Source organism: Nomascus leucogenys, chromosome 17 (genome assembly GCF_006542625.1).
Source record: "Nomascus leucogenys isolate Asia chromosome 17, Asia_NLE_v1, whole genome shotgun sequence".
NCBI lineage: Eukaryota > Metazoa > Chordata > Mammalia > Primates > Hylobatidae > Nomascus > Nomascus leucogenys.
In genome coordinates this window covers 74,586,196-74,609,052 of record NC_044397.1, presented here as the reverse complement: position 1 = coordinate 74,609,052, position 22,857 = coordinate 74,586,196, and the positions used below count along the sequence as shown (strand labels likewise).

The 22,857-nt window shown below is 44.5% G+C and overlaps 1 long non-coding RNA gene across 2 annotated transcripts in view; it reads right to left on the bottom strand.

Annotated features, from left to right (window-relative positions):
- Positions 1-220: 220 nt before the first annotated feature.
- LOC101176058 overlaps positions 221-22,857 on the bottom strand; it is a 42,320-nt gene continuing 19,683 nt past the window's right edge. The window contains exons 3-7 of one of the 2 annotated variants that reach the window (XR_004026392.1): positions 19,405-19,555; positions 14,389-15,377; positions 12,127-12,788; positions 2,823-2,902; positions 221-2,208 (exon numbers count right to left, since the gene is read on the bottom strand). This is a non-coding gene — a long non-coding RNA (uncharacterized LOC101176058). Of the gene's footprint in view, positions 2,209-2,822; positions 2,903-12,126; positions 12,789-14,388; positions 15,378-19,404; positions 19,957-22,857 lie in introns of those variants that run through there. The other variant, XR_004026391.1, reaches the window with a different exon arrangement.

Genomic DNA, 22,857 nt, shown 5'->3' with positions numbered 1-22,857 from the left:
AGGCTTTGCTGCTGGCTCTTCTCACCACTGGGTTGGTTGAGAGCTTGAGAATAAGACAAAGCTTGGGTGAGTCCAATCTCTGCCACTCACTAGCTATGAGGCTTCAGGCACAGTAACCTCTCCAAGCCTCTGTTTCCTCATCTGTAAAATGAGGAGAATGATGGTCCCTACTTCATAGGGCTGATGTACAGATTAAATGAGAGTCTAGCATAATCTCTGGTACATGAGATGCATGTAATCAATGCTAGAGCTTATTATGATAACCATATTGACCTACAGAAGTGACACAATTGCTAACAGTGGTGATTTCTGGTGGCAGGATCAGAGATGTTTTTTAATTTCTTCTTTGTTTTTCCAAATTCTCTTCAGCAGGCATGCATTGCTTTTATAATCATGAAAAGAGGCAATTAAAATATAATAGATTGCTGATCCCATGTTCTTGATGATTTCTCTGAAACATTCAAACTTTCTCTGTGGCTCAATGAGCTCCCCAAGGCTGGGCCTATGTCTTATCTACTTTGGAGTCTTTAACGTGAAACACATAATTTGACACACAGTAGGCCGTCAATACTCATTTCCTGAAAAAAATCTCAAAGGCAATTGCTTCAGGTTTTAATTTCTCAGTGTAACTAAACATCTTTTTTTCCTCCAAGAATTCTCTTTTCTCACTTAGCTCCAATTGCTAATCCTTTTGCCAAATTAATTAAATCCTCTCCAGATTCTCCCCAGTCAAATTCCTTAGACTATTGAGTTGGTTTTAGGCAGTGACATGGTTTGTCTGTGTCCCCACCCAAATCTCATTGTGAATTGTAGCTCCTATAATTCCCATGTGTCATGGGAGGTAATTGAATCATGGGGGCAGGTCTTTCCATGCTGTTCTCTTGATAGTGAATGAGTGTCACAAGATCTGATGGTTTTTTAAAGGGGTGTTCCCCTACACAAACTCTCTTTTCCCTGCTGCCATGTAAGATGTGACTTTGCTTCTCATTCGCCTTCCACCATGATTTTGAGGCCTCCCAAGCCATGTAGAACTATAAAGGAAACCTCTTTCCTTTATAAATTACCCAGTTTTGGGTATGTGTTTATTAGCAGCTTGAAAACAGACTAATAGAGGCAGGTTTCCAGAAAGCATTTTACCTGAGTTACCAGAATTCATGCTGGGGGGTGTATGGGGAGGGAGGTGGGAGGTGGTCATGGGTGGTTAGGTCATTGATTTGAGATCAAATCTTTTCAGTAGTTAAATGAAGACCTAAGAGCCAGAGTAACCTAGATTATATAAAGAGATTATAAAAGGAAATAGGCATTTCTAAAAATGTATTACATTTTAAATTGAAACCCATAATGAAGAGGATGATTGTTTTTTACCCGTGGATAGAAAACACGGTTACTGATGATTACACTTGGCTATTACTGTCATTTGGTTCTTTTGATCTTTACTTTGAGTCAATGGAACTGTTCAGGCATTCTCTAAGGAGGACAGACACAAGAATGACACTGCATCAGCATTTCTTCTACAAAAGAAAAGTCAAAATAAACGACAGTAGCCCATAGCAGCTGATATATTTTAATTCTTTCCTCATATTATTAATAAACATGAGACTTTCTCTTTCCAGGGAAGTTGGATTTGTATAGGAATCCAAAAATAATTACAGCTGAGCCATTCTGAGGTAGAGCCCCTGAGAGGCATAGAAATCTCCAAAGTGGCCTCTTTTACACAGAATGTGGATATTCAGTTCTTCCTTTGATCCCAAGTTACAAACTAGGTTATTCTTTGCTTTAGATGTCCAACCATTCAGACTCCTAGCTGAGTCTTACAAGTTTCTAGCTCAGGAGAGAGTCGTTGGGTGGCAGGGGGTGGCTCTGTGGTTGCTGCTTATGTGGGGAACATGTGGGAAGTGCAAGGAGAAAGGAAAGCTCCGAGCTTGCACACATCAGTCAGGGCTGGTTCCTGTTCCTGTAACCTAAGATTTCTGTTGACATGGTGCCAATTCCCTGGCAGGCATGCAGAGAAGCCTCTGTTCTCTCTGCCACGCTGTGGTGTTCCACCTGGACACCTGGCCCCTGAAGCAGAGATCTGTCTGCTGCCGCCACAGATCTTCTCTCCAGACTGTTCAGATCTGGTCCTTGTAGGATGGAAGTGCACACACTGTCTCTGCCTGTCCCCAGGGAGCAAGATGTAAACTTCCTCCTTCATCATTCGGGCAAAAACTGAATAAATAGATGAACACCAAATTATGCAAATCTTCATCATGCAGGCCAGGTTGCCAAACATGCCCAGACCTGCTTAAGCTGAGAAGTAAGGGCTGATCAAGCTCACATCTAAAATCCTGAGTTATAAGAAAAATTCCAGCTGACTTGGAACACAGCCCCGACTCCTCTCACATGACCAGCAAAGAGCTGGTCCTGGAAAAATTCCACATGTTTGGCCAGGCACGGTGGCTCATGCCTGTAATCCCGGCACTTTGGGGGGCCGAGGTAGGTGGATCACGAGGTCAAGAGATCAAGACCATCCTGGCCAACATGGTGAAACCCCATCTCTACTAAAAATACAAAAAATTAGCTGGGTGTGGTGGTGGGCACCTGTAGTCCCAGCTACTTGGGAGGCTGAGTCAGGAGAATCACTGGAACCCAGGAGGCGGAGGTTGCAGTGTGCCGAGATTGCGCCACTGCACTCCAGCCTGGCGACAGAGTAAGACTCTGTCTCAAAAAAAAAAAAAAAATCCACTTGTTCAAAGATGAGTCATCAAAAAGGAAGACATACAGGATCTCTGCAAATGTAGGAAAGGGATAGGAAAAACCAATGGCAGATGTGGAATACTCACCAGGAAGAGGCTGCCATGGAGCAGACACCGGTCTTAACCAAGCAATTGCCAGGCACTTAAAAACTTAATGAAATGGTTGCCTTTAAGAAAGAAAAGGATAAAATAAGCTCAGGGAAATGATGGTAAGATATCAGGAGGTGGAACATGAGCTCAGAAGAAAAGTGGAAAAGGAAAACAAAGGCAACTAGGACTAGTCAGGGTTCTCCAAAAAAACAGAACTAATATGATATCTATCTATCTATTATTTTGTGTGTGCATATAAAATATATATAATATTATACGTGTGTGTGTGTATGTATGTGTGTGTATATATATATATATTCTAGAGGGAGAGAGAGAGTGAGATTTATTTTAAGGAATGGGCTGCCATGATTTTGGAGGCTGGCAAGTCCAAAATCTGCAGGGTGGGCTGGCAGGGTGGGCTGGCAGGATAGCCACTGTTTCAGTTCAAGTGCAAAGTTCATGTGCTGGCAGAATTCCTTCTTGCCTGGAAGAGGTCACTCTTTTGTTCTATTTAGGCCTCCAGTTGTTTGGCTGAGGGCCATCCACATTAGGTAGAGTCATCTGCTTTACTCAAAGTCCAATGATTTAAATGTTAATCTCATCCAAAAACACCCTCATGGAAACATCCAGAGTAATGTTTGACCAAATATCTTAGTCTCATGACACAGCCAAGTTGACACATAAAATTTAACCATCTTACCTAACCAAACCAACGCGATGCTGATTCAAATCAAATTAACAACAAATTCCAAACTGGAGTGATCTGCTCCCCTTCGGATTGTCTCTTTGTAAGGGAGAATGGGCCATGAATGTCCTTCCATCAGGGATGAGGGTCTTTGCTCCCTACATTGCTTCCTGTAGTCACTGATAATGATATCAGTGAATCTAAACTCCCATGAGTGGGTCATAATGAATACTAGACTGATATTAGATTTTATCCTCGCTATCTGAAATAAGAATGACTGGCCTCCCTTGCCCCCAGAACTTTTAGACAGTTGGCTGAGCCCGGGACCCTGGGCACATGGGTGAGATCAACATGGCAGACTTGCCTCACTGTATTGCTTGAAGTCCTGTCAATAGCAGCCTTAATTTTAAATGTGATAGGAGTCAAATTAAACAGATTTGGTCCCTCTGTTGGTCAGACTAATCAGAGCAGCTGACGAGGTAGCATACTCATGGGAAAATGTGAATTTGGCCAAGGATCTGTCAGGCCTTGTGGTGGATTTTTGTGACAGGCAATTTGCCACGGGCTCTGATTGTCTCTGCATGCTCTTGCTGGGGATGACAAGAATGCAAGGTCCTGACTGTTCCTTGCTTGAGACATTTCTCAGGGTTGTGTTTGCAGTAGACAGCCTTGACAAAGCAATATCCCCCTGCCCCAGACAAAGGGCAAACTTGCTCACCACTTACTATTAAATTGTACTATTAAATTGTACTATTAAATTGCTCAGTGTTCCTGTACAAACACACTGCGTGTACAGTAACCACCTGGGCCCCTCCACATCACCCCGTGGGACTTGGGGACAAGGAAAACCAACGTTAACTAACACAAACCTCATGCAACTTGGTCTGCCAGAGTAGTGTAGTCCTTTGTCTCTGATCCAGTCTCATGTCATCTGCAAGCATCCATGAAACCATAACAGGCTTACTAGCTTGTAAGATAGGCAAAATTCCAGACTTTCATAGATTCCAACACACATGACCCAAGTAGGGCCAATCAGGGATTCTTCTCAAAGATATTTCCTCAAGAGCACTTCCCCAGAGTTCTTTCCCACTGATAGATGGGTGATGGGAAAGTGCCATCCATTTTATTTCTCTCTCCTTCCCTTTATTAGTTTATATACAAGTTGTTGGAAGTTAACTTTACAATTTGGTCTTTTGGTAACAGAATATTTACCTGTGATCAAATTTGAGTAATGAATATAGCCAGGGATAGATAAAATTGTTGTTGGCACTGAGTATCTTCTCATTTGGGAGAAAGGGTAGGAATATTTTCCCTGACAAGAAGGATAGCTGTATTTTTCGTTGTCGTATAGAAGTTCAGATATGTGTAAGAGGGTGCATACGGAAACTGAGTAGCCAAAGGGGTGGGCTGTGACAGTTATCACTTTAGAGCCTCTGAATTCCAAATCCACTCTTCATTATCCTCCTTTGTGATACTGGAGCTGAATCCTGTAAATATTTCTTTGCCTGCTAGCACGATATTAAGTGCTGTCAATGGAGGGCTCTGGAGAGACACTGCGGGAAGAAGAGGCTCCCTTCCTTTCCTCTTGCTCCTGCTCTTGACTGGTGCATGGGGCACCCAGGGATGCTCATCCCTGGTGGTTTCCTGAGGAGTTCTGCTAGCACCTCACTCAGCTCTCCAGCAAATTTAACAGCAACCCCACAGGCAGGTTTTCACCAAACGCTGCTGAAGCCCCCGATGGTGGCACAGTGTGTCTCATAAACACTCCAGCAGTTGGCTCCCCTGAGTTTCAGTAACATACCACAGGTGAAGTCCTAGTGAGCGCCCGCACCTCAGAGGGCAGCTTCTCAGTGGGTGTTGTCAGCCCCCACCGGTGCACGGGTTTCTTGCATGCCAGCCCGGCCTCAAGCACTACAACAAACTCATCTGCCATCCTGCGGGCTCTATCCACACCATCTCCAAGGGCATCTGAGTCTCATTCCTGGGGACACCCTTTTCCAAGTTGATTCCTTCCTTGGGTTCTCTGCTTGAGCCCTAGAGCTAGTGCCTGCCCCTATATCCACGATTCCTGTTTTTTGTTTGTTTGTTTATTTGTTTATTGTTTTTGAGACAGAATCTCACTCTATCGCCCAGGCTGGAGTGCAGTGGCGCGATCTCGGCTCACTCCAACCTCCACCTCTCGGGTTCAAGCGATTTTCCTGCCTCAGCCTCCAGAGAAGCTGAGATCACAGGGATGTGCCACCACACCCAGCTCATTTTTGTATTTTTAGTAGAGACAGGGTTTCACCATGTTGGCCAGGCTGGCCTGTATTTTTTTTTTTATTGTGGTAAAACGTACATAACTTTTATCATTTTAACCATTTTTAAGTGTACAATTCACTGACATTAGATACATTCACAATGTTTTGCAGCCATCACCACTATCTATTTCCCAAACTTTTCTATCATTCCAAGGTGAAACTCTATACCCATTGTAATAGTCTGTTCCTCATGCTGCTACAAAGATACTACCTGAGACTGGGTAATTTATGAAGAAAAGAAGTTTGATTGATTCACAGTTCTGCATGCCTGGGGAGGCCTCGGGAAACCCTCTCATGGTGGTAGGTGAAGGGGAAGCAAGGCAGATCTCTTCACAAAGTGGCAGGAGAGAGAGAAAAAGAGAGAGAGAGAAGGGAGCCACATACTTTTAAACCATCAAATCTCAGGAGAACTCACTATCACAAGAATCACCTCCATGATCCAGCCATCTCCCACCAGGTCCCTCCCTTGACATGGGATTACAATTTGAGATGAGATTTGGGTGGGGACCCAGAGCCAAACCGTATCACCCACTAAACAATAACTTCCCATTCTCCCCTTCCTCCAGCTCCTGAAAACCTCCATTCTACTTTCTGTCTCTATGAATTGACTATTCATGGTACACTATATAAGTGGCACCATATAATATTTGCCCTTTTGAGTCTGGCTTATTTCATTTTGCATAATGTCAAGGTTTATCCATGTGGTAGCGTGTAGCAGAATTTCATTCCATTTTATGGCAGAATAACATTTCATTTTGTTTATCCATTCACCTGTTTCTGTAACCTTTAGACTTCTTTTTATCCCTTAGTGGGTAACCCCCTATTATTAGTTCACGATTATTTATATTACACTTTCTCTGTTGACATTGTATAGCTCCTGTCTCCTGCCTGATACATCTGTCTCAAGAAACTGCCTTTCCATCCCTGTGACTGATGGGGCCAATCATGGAACCTCATTTCCCTCACCATCTATCGCATTGGCCCATTACTCTGATAATAGTGCTGGGTCCCAGGGTAGGTACACAACCAACCAACAGCAATCCCATGCCTTCCCCAGGATGGAAAGATGAGTACTGGGAAAAGGCTTTTCACTGGGATTGCCACACCGGGGTTCTTGAGGCCACATTCCTAGATACGTATGGGGGCTCATCTTGTGATAGGAGAAATTGAGGCCAACTGGCAAAGAGCAATACAGATGAAAGTGAAAAATGGAGAGGTTTCTCATATACCTGGAGAAAGTGCAGCACGAGAAGAAGGTTAAAATTTAAGGCAGTGAGAGCACAAATAAGAGAGTGAGAAAGAGCAGCTGGATGTGCAGAGGACCGATCAGGAGATAGCGGATCATGATACCATGAATATCAGACTCTCAAGGGAGCATGTTCTAAAAGAAGGGATGAGTAAAAGTAGGCTGGAAAATGCCACTGGCTTGGGCACTAGGTTGTGGTTGACCTTGGTGACAGCAGAGGCAGCAGAGGCCCGGCATGGCCTGGCCTCGGTGCCTCTCCACGGCCATCTCTGGCACCCTGGAGATGCCACCCTCTGGCCATACTTGCCATTCCGTGGAGCTGCTACAGCTCTCAAGCTTCTCTGTTTTCCTTGACCCATCCCAGTTTGTCCTCTTGACCAACTCTGACTGATTCTCCAAAATTCAGCTCAACCTTAGGTCTCCAGGTCAGCTTCTCCCAAAGAGGAGGAGATGCTCCCCAGCCCTTTGTATGTCCCTTCCTTTGATGACGTGTGATTATACTGTTTACTGTGCATGTCTGCCTCCTCCTCCAGTCTGTCAGCTCCTTAAAAACAAGGACTTAGCCTTATGCATCTTTGTATTCCAAGCACTCAGCCCAGGGCCTGGCTCTGAAATGAGCTCAGTGCACATTAATGGATCAATGCCTGGAGGGGCGCACTGGCTGATCTGATCCTTTTTTAGAAAAACACGATCTGGTTGCCATGGTGCTGAAAGAGCGCTTTCTATACCTGCTGTTTTCAGGATGAGCAAATCACTTTCAGCTGACCACACTGTGGCATCTGGCCAGCAGGATCTGCAGAATCCAGCAGGATGGATGCCGAGCCAACTCTGAGATGGAAGAGATACCTTTCCTCCTTCCGAGCAGGTAAACTATTGAGTAACATCAAAGGATTTCATTTTTTCTACCCCTGGAAGATTTAAAGGGCTCCTCTTTTGTCAATATCCCCCCAGCTCTCCTGCCAGTTTTCTCTCACCTCCTGCACAGTTTTTCTGTCTCCTTATCTGCTGCTACTCTAAGATCGGGCTTTAGCCTATAGGCCAAATCTGGCTCACCACCTGTTTTTGCAAACAAAGTTTTATTGGAAGACAGCCATACCCATTTGTTTACATATTGTCCACGGCTGCTTATACTCTATAATGGTAGAGCTATGGCAGAGATTGCATGCCTGCAGAACTGAACATATTTACTGTCTGGCCCCTTGCAAAAAATAAAAAGTTTTCTGATCGGTATACTAGACAATGAGCTTCAGCTGATAAGAGATGATAAGGAAATAGTGCAACTCAAAAATGGGACAAGGGAAATAGAGAAAAACGGAATATGCCCCTAGATTGTTGTATGGGCAATAGATGGGAGATGAAGAATACTATAGTATTTATAAACCAGATAGTAAAAGCTTAAACAAAAAAATAAGAGTAAGAGCCAAGGGAGGCTGAGGTGAGAGGATTGCTTGTGTGCTGGATCGCCTGACTGAGACCAGCCTGGGCAACAGAGGGAGACACCATTTCTATAAAAAATACAAAAAAAAATTAGCTTGGTGTGGTGTCACATGCCTGTAGTCCCAGCTACTCAGGTGGCTGAGGTGGGAGGACTTATTGAGCCCAGGAGGCCAAGGCTTTGATGAGCCAGGATCATGCCATTATACTCCAGCCTGGGCAAAGAGCAAGACCATGTCTTTAAAAAAAAAAAATTAAGAGCATTTTAAAAAGTGTACATATAAAATAACTACTGGAATAAAATTACAAACCTTTATAAATACAATTTTTAAAGTAAAAAAATACATTGCATGGAGAAACATAGCAGATATAATACATGATCAATATAAAGTAATGTGGCAGAATGGAGACCCAATATATCAGTTGTATCAGTAAATATGAGAGGACTCATAAAAAGAAAACATTTTTAATTTGACTCATCCTCATCAGCCTTCTTGGCTAGAACTCCCCATTCTCTCTTGAACCCATCCAATCAGGCTCCAGTTCTCACCACCCCCACAGAAACAACTCTTGTCAAGATAACCAATGGCTTTCAAAGTTTCTATTGCTCTCTTCCCAGTCCTTATTTTTCCAAGTCTCGCAGCAGCAGTTGACAAAGGTGATCCTGCTCTCCCCATCAAACAATTTTTCTTTGCCGATTTCTGGGATAGCACCTCTCCTGGTACAGGGGAAGGAAGGAAGACTTCCTTCCCAGAGACTTCTCAGAGTTTTTTGCTGGATTCTTCTCCTCTTCCTGATCTAATCGAAGGTTGTATTCTCCCAGGTCTCCTTCCACGGACCTCTTCTCTTTCCCCTCTCCACTTTTTCTCACAGTATCTTCCATCACCCCCCTGGCTTTCATGGACAGGCTGATGATCTCCAGATTTGTATCCCAGACCCTGAGGTCTTCCCTGAGCTTTAGACTCACAGACCCAACTGTCTACTCAGGTTGGCATTGGCATCCATCCTGCTGGATTCTACTGCCCAGATGCCACAGTGTGGTCTGTTTGGGTATAGACTAGACATCTCAAACCTAATGTATTCAAAGCTAAATTACTGATTTGTCGTTCCTGGTTTGTTTCCTCTACAGTCTTCCCCATCTCAGGAAGCAGCAGCACCATTCACCTCATTGCTTGGTTGAACAGGGGGAGTCTTCCTTGACCCCTCTCTCTCACATAATTTCTCAGTAAGTCCCGTTGGCTCTGGCCTGGCACAGTGGCTCAGGCCTGTAATTCCAACGCTTTGGAAGGCCAGGGCAGGCAGATGGCTTGAGCCCAGGAGTTCAAGACCAGCCTGGGTACATGGTGAGACCCATGTCTCTATAAATACAAAAATTAGCTGGGCGTGGTGGCATGCACCTGTAGTCCCAGCTGCTTGGGAGGCTGAGAGGTGGGAGGATACCTTGATCCATGAGGTCAAGGCTGCAATGAGCCGTGATTGCACCACTGCATTACAGCCTGGGGAACAAGCGAGACCCAGTCTAAAAAAAAAAAAAAAAAAAAAAAAAAAAAGGCCTGTTAGCTCTAACTTGATCACTCTTTAATCTGCCCCACCAAGATCTCTGAGGGCCGAGCCACCCTCCTGTCTGGTCTGGGCTACTCCTGTAGCCTCCTAACTGGCTGCCCCTCGCCTCTACTTCTGCCCCCTGCTTTTTCCCTCTGCACCTCAGCCAGCAGGATGATTCTAAAATGCAGGTCAGATCACACCATCCCTGCTCAAAACCCTCCAACTGCTTCCCATCCACGCTTACAGGAAAATCCAAAGAACTCAACGTAATTTACACAGCCCTATATGTTCTGGCCCCTGTGTCTCTCTCCAGCCTCATTTCCTACTTTTCCCTCTCCTTCACCACATTCCAGAGGCCCTGGCTTCTCTCCCGTTTCCAGGACACACCAAACACAGTCCTGCCTCAGGGCACTTCGCTGTCTGGAAGAGCCTTGCCCAGGCCTCAGTAAGGTTCTATGCTCACTGCATTCAGCTCTCTGCTCTTCTGAGGGGTACTCATGACAATCACATACAAAACAGCACCACTTCACTCGCTGCACTCAAACATTGCTTCACGTTTCCATAGTGCTCATCACCACTTGACAGTACATTGTATTAAACAGTTCTGAGTTGTTTTATTTTTTTTTTGAGATGGAGTCTCACTCTGTTGCCCAGGCTGGAGTGCAGTGGTGCGATCTCAGCTCACTGCCACTTCCGCCTCCCAAGTTCAAGCAATTCTCCAGCCTCAGCCTCCCGAGTAGCTGGGACTATAGGTGCCCGCCACCACGCCCAGCTAATTTTTGTATTTTTAGTAGAGACGGGGTTTCACCATGTTAGCCAGGATGGTCTCAATCTCCTGACCTCATGATCTGCCTGCCTCAGCCTCCCAAAGTGCTGGGATTACAGGCGTGAGCCACCACGCCCAGCCCAGTGTTGTTTTTGAGATGGGGTCTGTCACTCGGGTTGAAGTCCAGTGTCACAACCTCGGCTCACTGCAACCTCTGCCTCCCAGCCTCGAGAGATCCTCCCATCTCAGCCTCCCAAGTTGCTGAGACCACAGATATGTGCCACCACACCCAGTTAATATTTTATATTTTTGATAGAGATGGGATTGTTGCCCAGGCTGGTCTTGAACTCCTGAGCTCAGGTGATCCACCTGCCTTGACCTCCCAAAGTTCTGGGATTACAGGTGTGAGCCACCATGCCCGGCCTAAACACTTTTATTTGTCTTTCTCTCCTCTAAAATATAAACTCCCTGAAGTGACGACTTTGTCTTATTCACTACTCTACTCTCAAAATGTGGCACAGTGCCTGAAAAATAGCATGCGCTCAATAAATAATTGTTGAATGAATGAATGAATGGAGACATGGTCCTATTTTGGCCTGTGATTCAGTGTTTCCAAATTCCTGACAGATTTTAATCTTTGGGAATTAGGAATGAGAAACCAAAGTACATAGGCAGTCCGGGGAATTTCTGAACTTCTAAATTAGGTACAGGTTGCCTCATATATGTTCATTTCTTTAAAAAATTTTGTCTGCTTTACAAAGAACTATAGGCAGCCAGGAATCATGGCTCACACCTGTAATCCCACCACTGTGTGTGGGAGGCTGAGGCAGGCTGATCACCTGAGGTCAGGAGTTCAAGACCAGCCTGGCCAACATGATGAAACCATGTCTCTCCCAAAAATACAAAAATTAGCTGGGCGTGGTAGCATGTGCCTGTAATCCCAGCTTCTAGGGAGGCTGAGGCAGGAGAACTGCTTGAACCTGGGAGGGGGAGGTTGCAGTGAGCCAAGAGCACGCCACTGCACTCTAGCCTAGGCAACAGAGCGAGACTCCGTCTCAAATAAACAAACAAACAACTGTAGGCTATAGTAAAGATGCCAACAGTGGAAAATGCCAGTGAACATTATCAGATTGTATTAGAATAACAACACTGGGATTTTCTAGCAAGATTAACTATTACATGGAATTATGTGTCAAAGTTGCCAATTTAAGGACTTATTTTGCCTTCAAAACTTGTTATTTCTGGAACATCACTCATAGGATTTGTATAAAGTATAATGTGCATACAGACTTATTAGTATTTATTTGATTTGCCAGAAAACTCACTGTTAGAAGCAGTCATGCCAGGAACACACTCATAACGTGCAGCAGCTACAGGCCAGGCTGGCTGATGAGAGGTTGAAAGCGTCTCATCTGTGCCCTTCCAGGAGTGGTTCCCAGAAATGTTGGTCTTAGCCTCTGACCCAGTGTCAGCGTGCTGTTCTCTTGCTCCTCCCTGATGTCAGTGGATTCATTTTTACCAAAAATGTCTTGATGTTTATTGTTAAGCTTGAATTCCCACACAATTTTAGCACTTCCCCCATTTTCTTGATGTCTCAAATGATTTTTCTTGGGACTCAGAGTTCAGAGAAACATGCATTTCCAGAGAAAATTTGGGAAGGGACCCTTGCATGGGAACACTGTCTAAAAGCACTTTCACCTTGGTTTCTGGAAACAGGCACGTTGCAAGCTACAGTTTAGGACCTGATGCCGCTTTGAAGGTGTGTCAGCCGGACACAGAAAACGAGGTTATGGAAACAACGGTCCCAGCACAGCTTACTCTCCACCATTCTGCGCTCTCTCCCTTAGTCTTGTGGGGCTGGAGACACAGTGGCTTAGAAGTGGAGTGACCTGGTTGTGATCAAAAGGCTCCTCCCTCTGTTCACCATCCATGGAAAATGTGCCTCATCTTGCACCACACACCAGTGGAAAAGGGAATTTTAGGAAAACTAGGACAAACAGAATTGAATAGTTAGGGCAGAGCCTCTAGTATAGGAAGAACAGTGCTTAAAAATTACAGAAATTGCAAAGCATAAAATAAATAGAACACACTATATGAAATGTAAAACTCTCATGCATCATTTTCTAAAGAATAGTATCAAAAAGCAAACAATATTACTTCCTTGTTAGAAAACAATTTGGAAAAATGGGTCTTTTTTGCATTTTTGATACAATTTGCTTCAGTAATGCCACTGATTGGAATTTATTCTAAGGATGTGATTCTAAATGCACAAAAGGAGATTTATATATATGGATGTTGATTCAGCTCTTCCTTCTCTCCACCCAGAGCAGCCAGGCATGAGCTCATCCTCAAAGCTGGGCACACGGGGCCACTGTCCCAGGATGCTGAGTGCTTGGCCCTGTAAGGGATGAGGAAAGGAACTGTTCTGCATTGCAGACAGTGGGGCCTGATAAGGCTGTTCTGGCCACTAGATGGTGGTTGTGTTTATCGAAGACTACTGGATGCCTGCTAAATATCTGTGTTAGTCCATTTTCACACTGCTATAAAGAAATACCCAAGACTGGGTCATTTATAAAAGAAAGAGGTTTCATTGACTCACAGCTCCACATGGCTGGGGAGACCTCAGGAAACTTACAATTATAAGGTCATGCTTTGGCAGAAGGAGGAGAAGCAAGTACCTTCCTCACAAGGAAGCAGGAAAGAGAGAGGGTGCACAAAGGGGGAAGAGCCCCTTATAAAACCATCAGATCTCGTGAGAACCCCCTCACTATCATGAGAACAGCATGGGGCAAACCACCCCCATGATCCAATCACCTCCCACCAAGCCCCTCCCTTGACACGTGGGGATTACAGTTGAGATACTGAGTTTGGAACTCAGGAGGCGATGCTTCTGCCCTCTTGACTCTGGTTAGAACGTGCATCAGGTGAATCCTGTTTAGTCCTGGTTCCTGAACCACAGAGGGAGTTGAACAGACTGGAGCTTATCCAGGCAATATGACCATCAGGAAACTGCATCACTGAGGAAGTTCTGAGGGAGCTGGAACTAGACCGTTTAAAGTGATGGCGGGACAAGCAACTGTCTCCTAGGAGCCAATGGCTAAGGGCAGAGGGAGCAGAGGGGTTCTGTACGGCCCTGGAGTGTGGAGCAAGTACTGGTGAACCAAAGTTACAGGGAGGCAGATGTTTGTCTAAGACAAAGGATCTTCTCTGGGACAGAGCTGCCCGTGTGGACCGGAAGCCTGGGGAGGGAGTGAACAGCACACCTGAGAGAAGTTTGAGAGGAGGCTGAGGAGTTCCTCTGCTCCCCCAGAAAGTGTGGAGCAGGAACCACATCTCAGATGCCCGCAGGAGCCAGGTGGGTCATTAGGAGGAGTGGTCCAGCTACAGGCACACACATTAGAAATTAAAACCAACAGCAGCATCAATAAATACTGTGCAGTCCAAGCAAAACCTGCTGTGGAGGTGGGATTCAGTGATGCTCAAACTCTGCCGTGCAAAGTGGACAGGGGAGTGTATTGGTTTCTTGGGGCTGCCGTAAGAAACAACCACAATTAGGGGGCCTAAACCACAGAACCTCACTGACTCACCGTTCTGGAGGCTGGAAGGCCAAGATCAAAGTGTTGGCCGAGCCATGCTCCTGCTGAAGACGCTGGGGGAGGCTCCGTGTAGTTTCTGGGCGCCCCAGGCATTTGTGGCATGTGGCAGCATCTCTCTGATCTCTGCCTCCATCTTCACAGGGCGGTCTCTGCTCTGTGTGTGTCCAGATTTCCCTCTTTTTAATAAGGACGCTTGTCCTACTGGGTTCAGAGTCCACCCTACTCCAGCACGAGCTCATCTTCACTTAATTAAATGCATCTGCAATGACCTTTTCTGAATTAGGTCATACTCTGGGGTGACTTTCTCGTTTTCGGGGACACAATTCAGTTCCTAACAGGGAGTCTGAAGTCCACCCTGCTGGAGACTTGTCAGCCTGGAACGACACCTCGCTTTGGAGGGGCTTTTGGCTTATGCGTCGGTTTTTGCCTGTCTCGTCTTCCTTGCTTGAATAAGCTTCCTCATTCCCACCAAGCTGCAAGGTCCAAGCACCATTTAGTGGCTGACCCACCTTCTCTCTGCAGAAGAGGAATAGGGCATCTGGGATGCCGTTAGTAAGAGCTGAGAGGGGGCTTGAAGGACCTTTCTGAGGTCCCTCTCCAGGGGCGGGACCTCTTCTGCTTGGAACCCTCTGGCTCAGAGGCTGCCACTGAAGGCTTCAGGAGGCAGAACTTGTGCATAGCTCCCGCACAGCCCTGGCTTTGCCCAGCTGTTGATTTGTGGGTAGCTGCTGCCCTCTGCTGGACAGAGTGAAACGTGCTCTCCTTCCATTTCCTAGGACTCTTGTCTCCCTATCACAAGTTCACAAACTCACAGAGCAGAAAAGAATCAGAAGGTCAGCAGGCCCAGCCCCATTGTTCAGAGGCGGATACTGAGGCCAGAGAGGGGCAAGGCCTTGTTTAAGGTCACACGGACAGTTAGAGGAGGAGCTGGGACTAGAAATGGGTGGCCCTCCCTCAGCAGGGTCTGGAGGTGTGGGGTCCTGGAGGAGAAAGAGAAGGCATCTTACTCCTAGCAGAGACACCAGAAGGCTGGTGGGCAGTGTAACCAGGACCACCAGGTCAGCCCACTCACGTAGAAAAATCCCCTATCAGGCTGTGTGAGTGATCCCAGCTTTGCCTAACTCCACAATCCTAAAAAGTCACCTATAAACAGAATCTTTGTCAGTAAGATTATTTTCCCCTCTCCCACCTTCTCCTGTGTCCCAGATGCAGTTTTTGTGGCTCTTACCAATTTCATCATACAAGGCCCAGGGATAGTACAGTAGGGTAAGCGCATTGCTCTAACAAATAGACCCAAAATGTATAATAACTCAAAGACGAGGGAAGTTTACTTTTTGCTCGTCAATAGTTCAGTCAGCCTATCAGAAAAGGGAGGGGAATGGCCGGGCTTGGTAGCTAAAGCCTGTAATCCCAGCACTTTGGGAGGCCGAGGTGGGTGGATCACAAAGTCAGGAGATCGAGACCATCCTGGCTAACACGGTGAAACCTCGTCTCTACTAAAAATACAAAAAATTAGCTGGGCGTGGTGGCGGGCTCCTATAATCCCAGCTACTCGGGAGGCTAAGGCAGGAGAATGGCGTGAACCTGGGAGGCGGGGCTTGCAGTGAGCCGAGATGGCGCCACTGCACTCCAGCCCTGGTGAAAAAAACAAGATCGTCTCCAGTGGCCCTTCCTCACTTGGGTACCACTGAGTCTCTGATAAATGACTTATCAGATTTGGTTTCTAAATTTGGTGGATGTGGAGACAGAACTGTGATCATCTTTGGTGCCCTATTAATTCCAGACTCTTTAAGTAGATAGCATATGAGAGCAGAGTTCACCTTCTCCACCCTGAGAATGTTACACCTCTCCAGGATGGTGCCGCAGGAACCTCCACTCTGTCTAAATACTGAGACATCCTCTGGCTGAGCCTGATCAGAATATGAAATTGAGGCAGGAAAAAAGCTTGGACCTGAAATTTTCTTTTTATCTTGAACGGGCAAGTGAATTTAGTCTTTGAACTTTCATTTCCTACCGGGAATTTCATAATGGTACATTGTTTCTATTACACTGTAGGGCATCTTATTGTTGGCATTTTATTATTGGGGTATCTTAATTTGTCATTTAATCTCCCTTTGGAACATAGGATGAGCTCTGTCAGACCATGTTGTTCCCAGACCAAGCGGAGAGTCAGGCTGCTGATTCTCGTGGCCCAATAACAAGATGCAGATGAACTGGGAAGGAAGGAAGTTTATTTTTGTAACCGGGTACAAGAAGAAGGCCTGGAATATATCACCAGACCAACTCAAAATTACGAAGTTTTCCAGGGCTTATATACCTTCTAAGCTATATGTCTACATGTAAGTGTGCATTCATCTAAAGACATAAGTGATTAACTTCTTCGAATCTATAACTAAGGTGTGAAGACCTTCTTCTGGAGCCTCAGTAAATGTATTGAATCTAGATGGGTCCAAGTGCTGGGATGATTACCCTTATCATATCTCCTGCTAAATCACGGAGGTTTGAGGAGTTCATTTAGACCTCCAGTAAAACTTGTGTCTTCAGACCCCTAGTAAAAACTTTTCTTTTCTTTTTTTTTTTTTTGAGATGGAGTCTCACTCTGTTGCCCAGGCTGGAGTGCAGTGGTGTGATCCCAGGTCACTGCAACCTCTGCCTCCCAGGTTCAAGCGATTCTCCTGCCCCAGCTTCCTGAGTAGTTGGGACTACAGGCTCCCGCCACCACGCCTGGCTCATTTTGGTATTTTTAGTAGAGACAGAGTTTCACCATGTTGGCCAGGAGGCTGGTCTCAAACTCCTGAGCTCAGGTGATCTGCCTGCCTCAGCCTCCCAAAGTGCTGAGATTACAGGTGTGAGCCACCGTACCCAGCCAATAAAAACTTATTTAATCCTAAATGGGTCTGGTTAAGAATTCCTTCCTCCTCTTGTCATGGTTCAAGCCACAGGGAAGACTTAGGCAAAAACTTGTGGTGGGCTTTTGTTCTACTCCAGCCTTTGTATAAGGTCACTGGCTCTTTCAACTTTTAATATTTAACTTAACCACTCAGTCAGCACTGAAACAGTTGTTACGGAGGCCTGCCTGTTCAGCTGCTAGAGAGACCTAGGATGCCACAGTGTGGATGGGTAGAATTTGGGATGGGAAATAGACTAAGGAGGGAATTTTCAGCCAAGGGTACAGTGTCCTTGGAGAGAATTTGATGTATACATTTTAATTGTTCCGGCCTCAACTGATGCTTGGTTCATCTCCCAGGACTCTGTTTTCCCCACAGTCCTCTCCAGTGGGTGCTTCTTCATCCCTGGGCTGCTCTAGACCACAACCTCTGTGTCTTGGGTAAAACCTTGCTCCACTGAAGTTCTTGGCTCTTCCGGTCCAATCAGTGCCCACCATCTGCCAACCTCCTGCTGTCTGCCTTCGTCAGTGAAGACCGTAACCATAGGCTCTCAGCTTCCTCCCCACTCAGAAGCCTCCCGTGACCCTGGATGACATCAACACATTCCCATGAAGGGCCATACTAACACCCAAGCCCACCCTATTGCTTCAATCTCTTGACCTACAATCATCCCCATCTTCACCCACATTAATGACAATTCTCATGGCAAATAATGACAATTTGTCATTATTCAGAAATGTACCATTTCTGACATATAGGTTTATTATCCCTCATCTGAAAATCTGAAATTTGAAATGCTCTAAAATCCAAAACCTTTTGAGCACCATTGTGATATTCAAAGGAAACAATCATTGGAGCATTTTGGATTTCAGGTTTTCAGATTAGGGATGCTGAACCTGTATAATGCAAATATTCCAAAATCTGAAAACGTCTGAAATCTGAAACACTTCTGGTCCCAGGCATTTTGGATAAGAAATATGCAACCGGTATTACCTTCAACATCCCACTCTCTCTAACTGCAAACTTCCATCCTTCTAGCTCTCTAATTTACTTATTTCTTCACTTCTGTTTGTAAATGTTAAAGGAAAATAAATCTTGGGACCTCAAAGTCACTAAGCCAAAGGGAAAAGTCAATCTGGGAACTGCAGGTAAACCTGCCTCTCATTATATTCCTAAACAAGATAGCTAGACAGAACTCAAAGTCATCCCTCTGCTCACGTGAGACAAATGCATAGCTGATTGCTTCCTTTGCCCTATTGTTTCACTGAGCCAGGCTAAGGGTTAAATGACTAGTCCTGTAAATTGTGTATTCAGTGAAAGGCTAATTAGAAACTCAAAAGAAGCCAACTGTTTTTCTCTTATCTACCTATCACCTGGAAGCCCCCTCCCTGTTTCCAGTCATCCCACCTTTCTGGACCACCTGATGTATGTCTTAACATATATTGATTGATATCTCATGTCTCCCTAAAATGTGTAAAACCAAGCTGTGCCCCAACCACCTTGCAGACATGTCCTCAGAACCTCCTGAGGCTATGTCATGGATGTGTCCTTAACCTTGGCAAAATAAACTTTCTAAATTGACTGAGACCCATCTCAGATATTTTGTGTTCACAATTGGTAACCACAGAGGGATTCTGAGTGAAGATGCCCTGACCTTTGACAAATCTCCTATCAATGCGTGGTAGCAGCCTGAGCTGTCTTTATGGCTGAAACCAATAGGACAATGGGCTGAGGCCTGGGAGCCATCCTACCCCCAGAGAAGCCCTGATCTCCCCAAATTTGTTGAGATCTGTTGATTTTGCTGTGCAACTCCTTTTTTGGAGTTTTACTCGCTTCTAACAAGGAAGGCAAATTTTCCTGCTTCCATGATGATGGAAGGCAGATAACTCCTTTCTGGAGTTTGAGCTCATTTCCAACAGGGAAGATGAGTTTCAGTTTTTTCCTGCTTCTAGGATGGGAGAGAGCAGACTTCAGCCTGAGACTCATTACTAGGTAAGCAGCTGAATTGGAGTTTTGTCTTGGCTAGAATTAAGATTAACAGCCAGCTGTTCTTAATTTTGCCTTACCATTAGAGCACTCAGTGACCACATAAATTGTGTGATTGTTTGTTTCACTTAACTGTTTTTTTTTGTTGTTTTGTTTGTTTCTGTTTCTTGTTGTTTTCATCTTTTTCCTATTGGGTTTGACCAACTCTATCCAACTTGATCAAATCCGAAGGAAAGTTCCAAATTATGGAGAACAAGACCTCTGAATTGGCTAAATTCCCGCAGCTGAAAAAGAAAAAAGAAAAAGCCAGCAAAAGGAAAAAAAGTTTTTTTGATTTTGACTACCTTAGGGGATTTATTTACATAGCAAGGCCATCTTTTGCTAACCAGGCCAAACTGAAAGAGCAACGGTTGTCCCCCAGTGCTGCAGTTTGGAAACTAAGGTTCTGTCCTTATTTTCATCATGACTGCCTAAGTTTGGTTCCTAAATCAAGCCCTTTCTGGCTTGGTATTTGCATTATTTTTGAAATATCAGCAGTTTGTACTAGCTAAAATACAGTAATGAGATTTGAAGGGATTTTTTTTTAAGGAGCTTAATGGCTAAAAGCTTAAATAAAAGCTAACATCCAAGGTGTGTGTGTGTGTGTGTGTGTGTGTGTGTGTGTGTGTCTGTGTGTGTAGTTAAGGCCTTTTTTATTTCTCCAACTTTTTGAGCAAGTCTTTTTCTTCTCTGTCAACCAAATTCTGTTTTCTTCATTTTACTTCTGCTGCCTCTTCTTTCTCTTGCCAGCCTCTGCTGCATGAGGAATCTAAAATAGTTTCTAACAGCCTGGGATTCCTTAAAGAAAACAGAGAAGGCACTAGACTCCCTTTTGGGGAGCAACCTCTGTTTTTCCTTATGGAACCCAAAGAGTGTAAAACAGAAAAGTTCGTCTCAGATCTTACACTGCTTCCTTTTGTATAGTGTTACCTGGTTTCTTTCTTCCTTTCTTCTTCTTTTTTTTTTTTTTTTACTAAAATAATTATTTTAGTCAAAGACTGACAACAGAGTTTACTCTTGGGTGTTTAAAGTAAGGAAGAGAGTAGTTCAGACACTTAGAGAAATGTTTTTGTTAAAAAAAAAAAAAAAAAAGGAGAGTGCACTCATAAAACCATCACATGGTCTTAGCCTCATAATAATTCTCTTTCTGGAGACCCGGGATTCAGTGTGGGCTCTGCCCAGAGCTCAGATATCTAGTTAAAAGACAGACTAAATTTAGAACTACTTATATAAATAAAATCAGTCTTCTAATATAATCCTGTGATAGATTTCTATAATTTTATGTTTGATTTGGCATTCGTTTTTAATCTCCTCCTACTAGTGAGAGGTGAAGCCAGCTGGACTTCCTGGGTCGAGTGGGGACTTGGAGAACTTTTCTGTCTAGCTAGAGGATTATAAATGTACCAATCAGTGCTCTGTGTCTAGCTAAAAGATTGTACATGCACCAATCAGCACTCTGTAAAAATGCACCAATCAGTGCTCTGTGTCTAGCTAAAGGATTGTAAATGCACCAATCAGCACTCTGTAAAAATGCACCAATCAGCGCTCTGTGTCTAGCTAAAGGATTGTAAATGCACCAATCAGCACTCTGTAAAAAAGCACCAATCAGCACTCTGTGTCTAGCTAAAGGAATGTAAACGCACCAATCAGCACTCTGTGTCTAGCTAAAGGATCGTAAATGCACCAATCAGCACTCTGTAAAATGCACCAATCAGCACTCTGTAAAATGGACCAATCAGCACTCTGTAAAATGGACCAATCAGTGCTCTGTAAAATGGACCAATCACCAGACGTGGGTGGGGACAAATAAAGGAATAAAAGCTGGCCACCCCAGCCAGCAGCAGCAACCCGCTGGGGTCCCCTTCCATGCTGTGGAAGCTTTGTTCTTTCACTTTTCATAATCTTGCTGCTGCTCACTTTTTGGGTCCACGCTACTTTTATGAGCTGTAACACTCACCGTGAGGGTCTGCAGCTTCATTCCTGAAGTCAATGAAACCAAAAACCCACCAGAAGGAACAAACAACTCTGGACGTGCCACCTTTAAGAGCATTATCATAATGGTCTCTAGGCAAGAAGAAACAAATCTGGTTAAAAGATTTAACAGACATGATCCAAAAACCAAGGCAAGTATAATAATTAATAGTGGACTGGCCAGAGGAAGGAGACATGAACCCCAAATTAGCATTTCGATAGGCGCCCCATGACTCAGACAGCTGTTGTCATATCTTATGGTCCCAATTGGCTAGTTTTTGGGTGGCATCCCTTACTAATCCTGTTTGGTTGACATAAAAACAGCATTCTTCCTCTAGGAAAAAGACATAAGGCACCTTCTTCAGCATTTAGGAAATCCAGTCCCCTTCTATTTTGCAAAGCCACCACTGCCAAAGAGTCTATCTGATTTTGTAAGGTGATGATACTCTTGGGCAATATCACCCAAGCTTTCCATAAAATCCTTGGACAAGCATTGGTAATAGGATAGGGGAGTTGCAAGGCTGCTAACTCTCTTTCCTACTCCTGCTGTTATCCCTAGCTCTACCAAAAGTGGTAGCAGTTGGATGGCTCAGTTGCGTCTGGTGGTTGCAGTTAAAAGTATAATGAAGTATTGATTGTTGGGAGCTATATTAATTTTGGGGGCTAAATAAACAACTGTATAGGTTCCAGTCCAATTGGCTGGTAAAACTTAAGTAGGAACTGGTCCCACACAGGAAAAAGGGTCCTTGTTTTTCAAGACAAAATTGTTTTCTATGGTGAACATGTGGGTTAGCTTGTTGTTTTCACTTTCTCAAGTGATTAAGGTCCCTGCTAAGGTGGCCAAGGGAAAATGTGAACACAGCTAGTGGGCCTACCTTGACAGTACTTAGACTATGTATTATTTAAAGTGTCAGTAACTAGGGATGGTTTCCATAAAAACTGTACAGGTTTTCTAAATGATGCAGCTTGGGTAACAGCATAGCTTACATGATCATGTGAGGGTTTAATCTGTACAGTGTAGTTACATTGGTGATTTTAGATGTCCCAGGGCCTGACCAAAATTTTGGCTTCTCTTAATACAAAGTGGTGCCTGGAATTTTAGTGCATTGTGCACTGATCTGTGCATTGATATTGGGCCCCAAATGGGTTTCTGAGGGGATGCAACCCCAGAAAGTTGCTCTGATAGGACTGGGAAAGGTTTACTGCTCATTCTGACATTGTAACCCTTGTCATTTCCATAATTTTGAGGCTATATAAGTTAGCCAGGTTCATTAATTTGAAACGAGTTTCTCCCTTGTAGTTAGGATGATAAGTCATTTTTTCAAGGGCCCGAGATTGGGCTGGGATCAGGATTGGTAGTATGTTTGGATGATGATGGAGATAAACAAAGCCAACAGTGCTTTGCCAAAGCTGGAGTGGTGGTATTTAACAGTCTTCGTATTAAAGTTTTTAATAAATACCCAGAATCCATTAATTACCAGCGGGGTAAAGTGAAACTCTGTTGTAAAATAAAGCTGATTCTCAGTATGCATGGTCTTAGTATACACAGGCTGTGGGTGACCATTATGGTATAAAA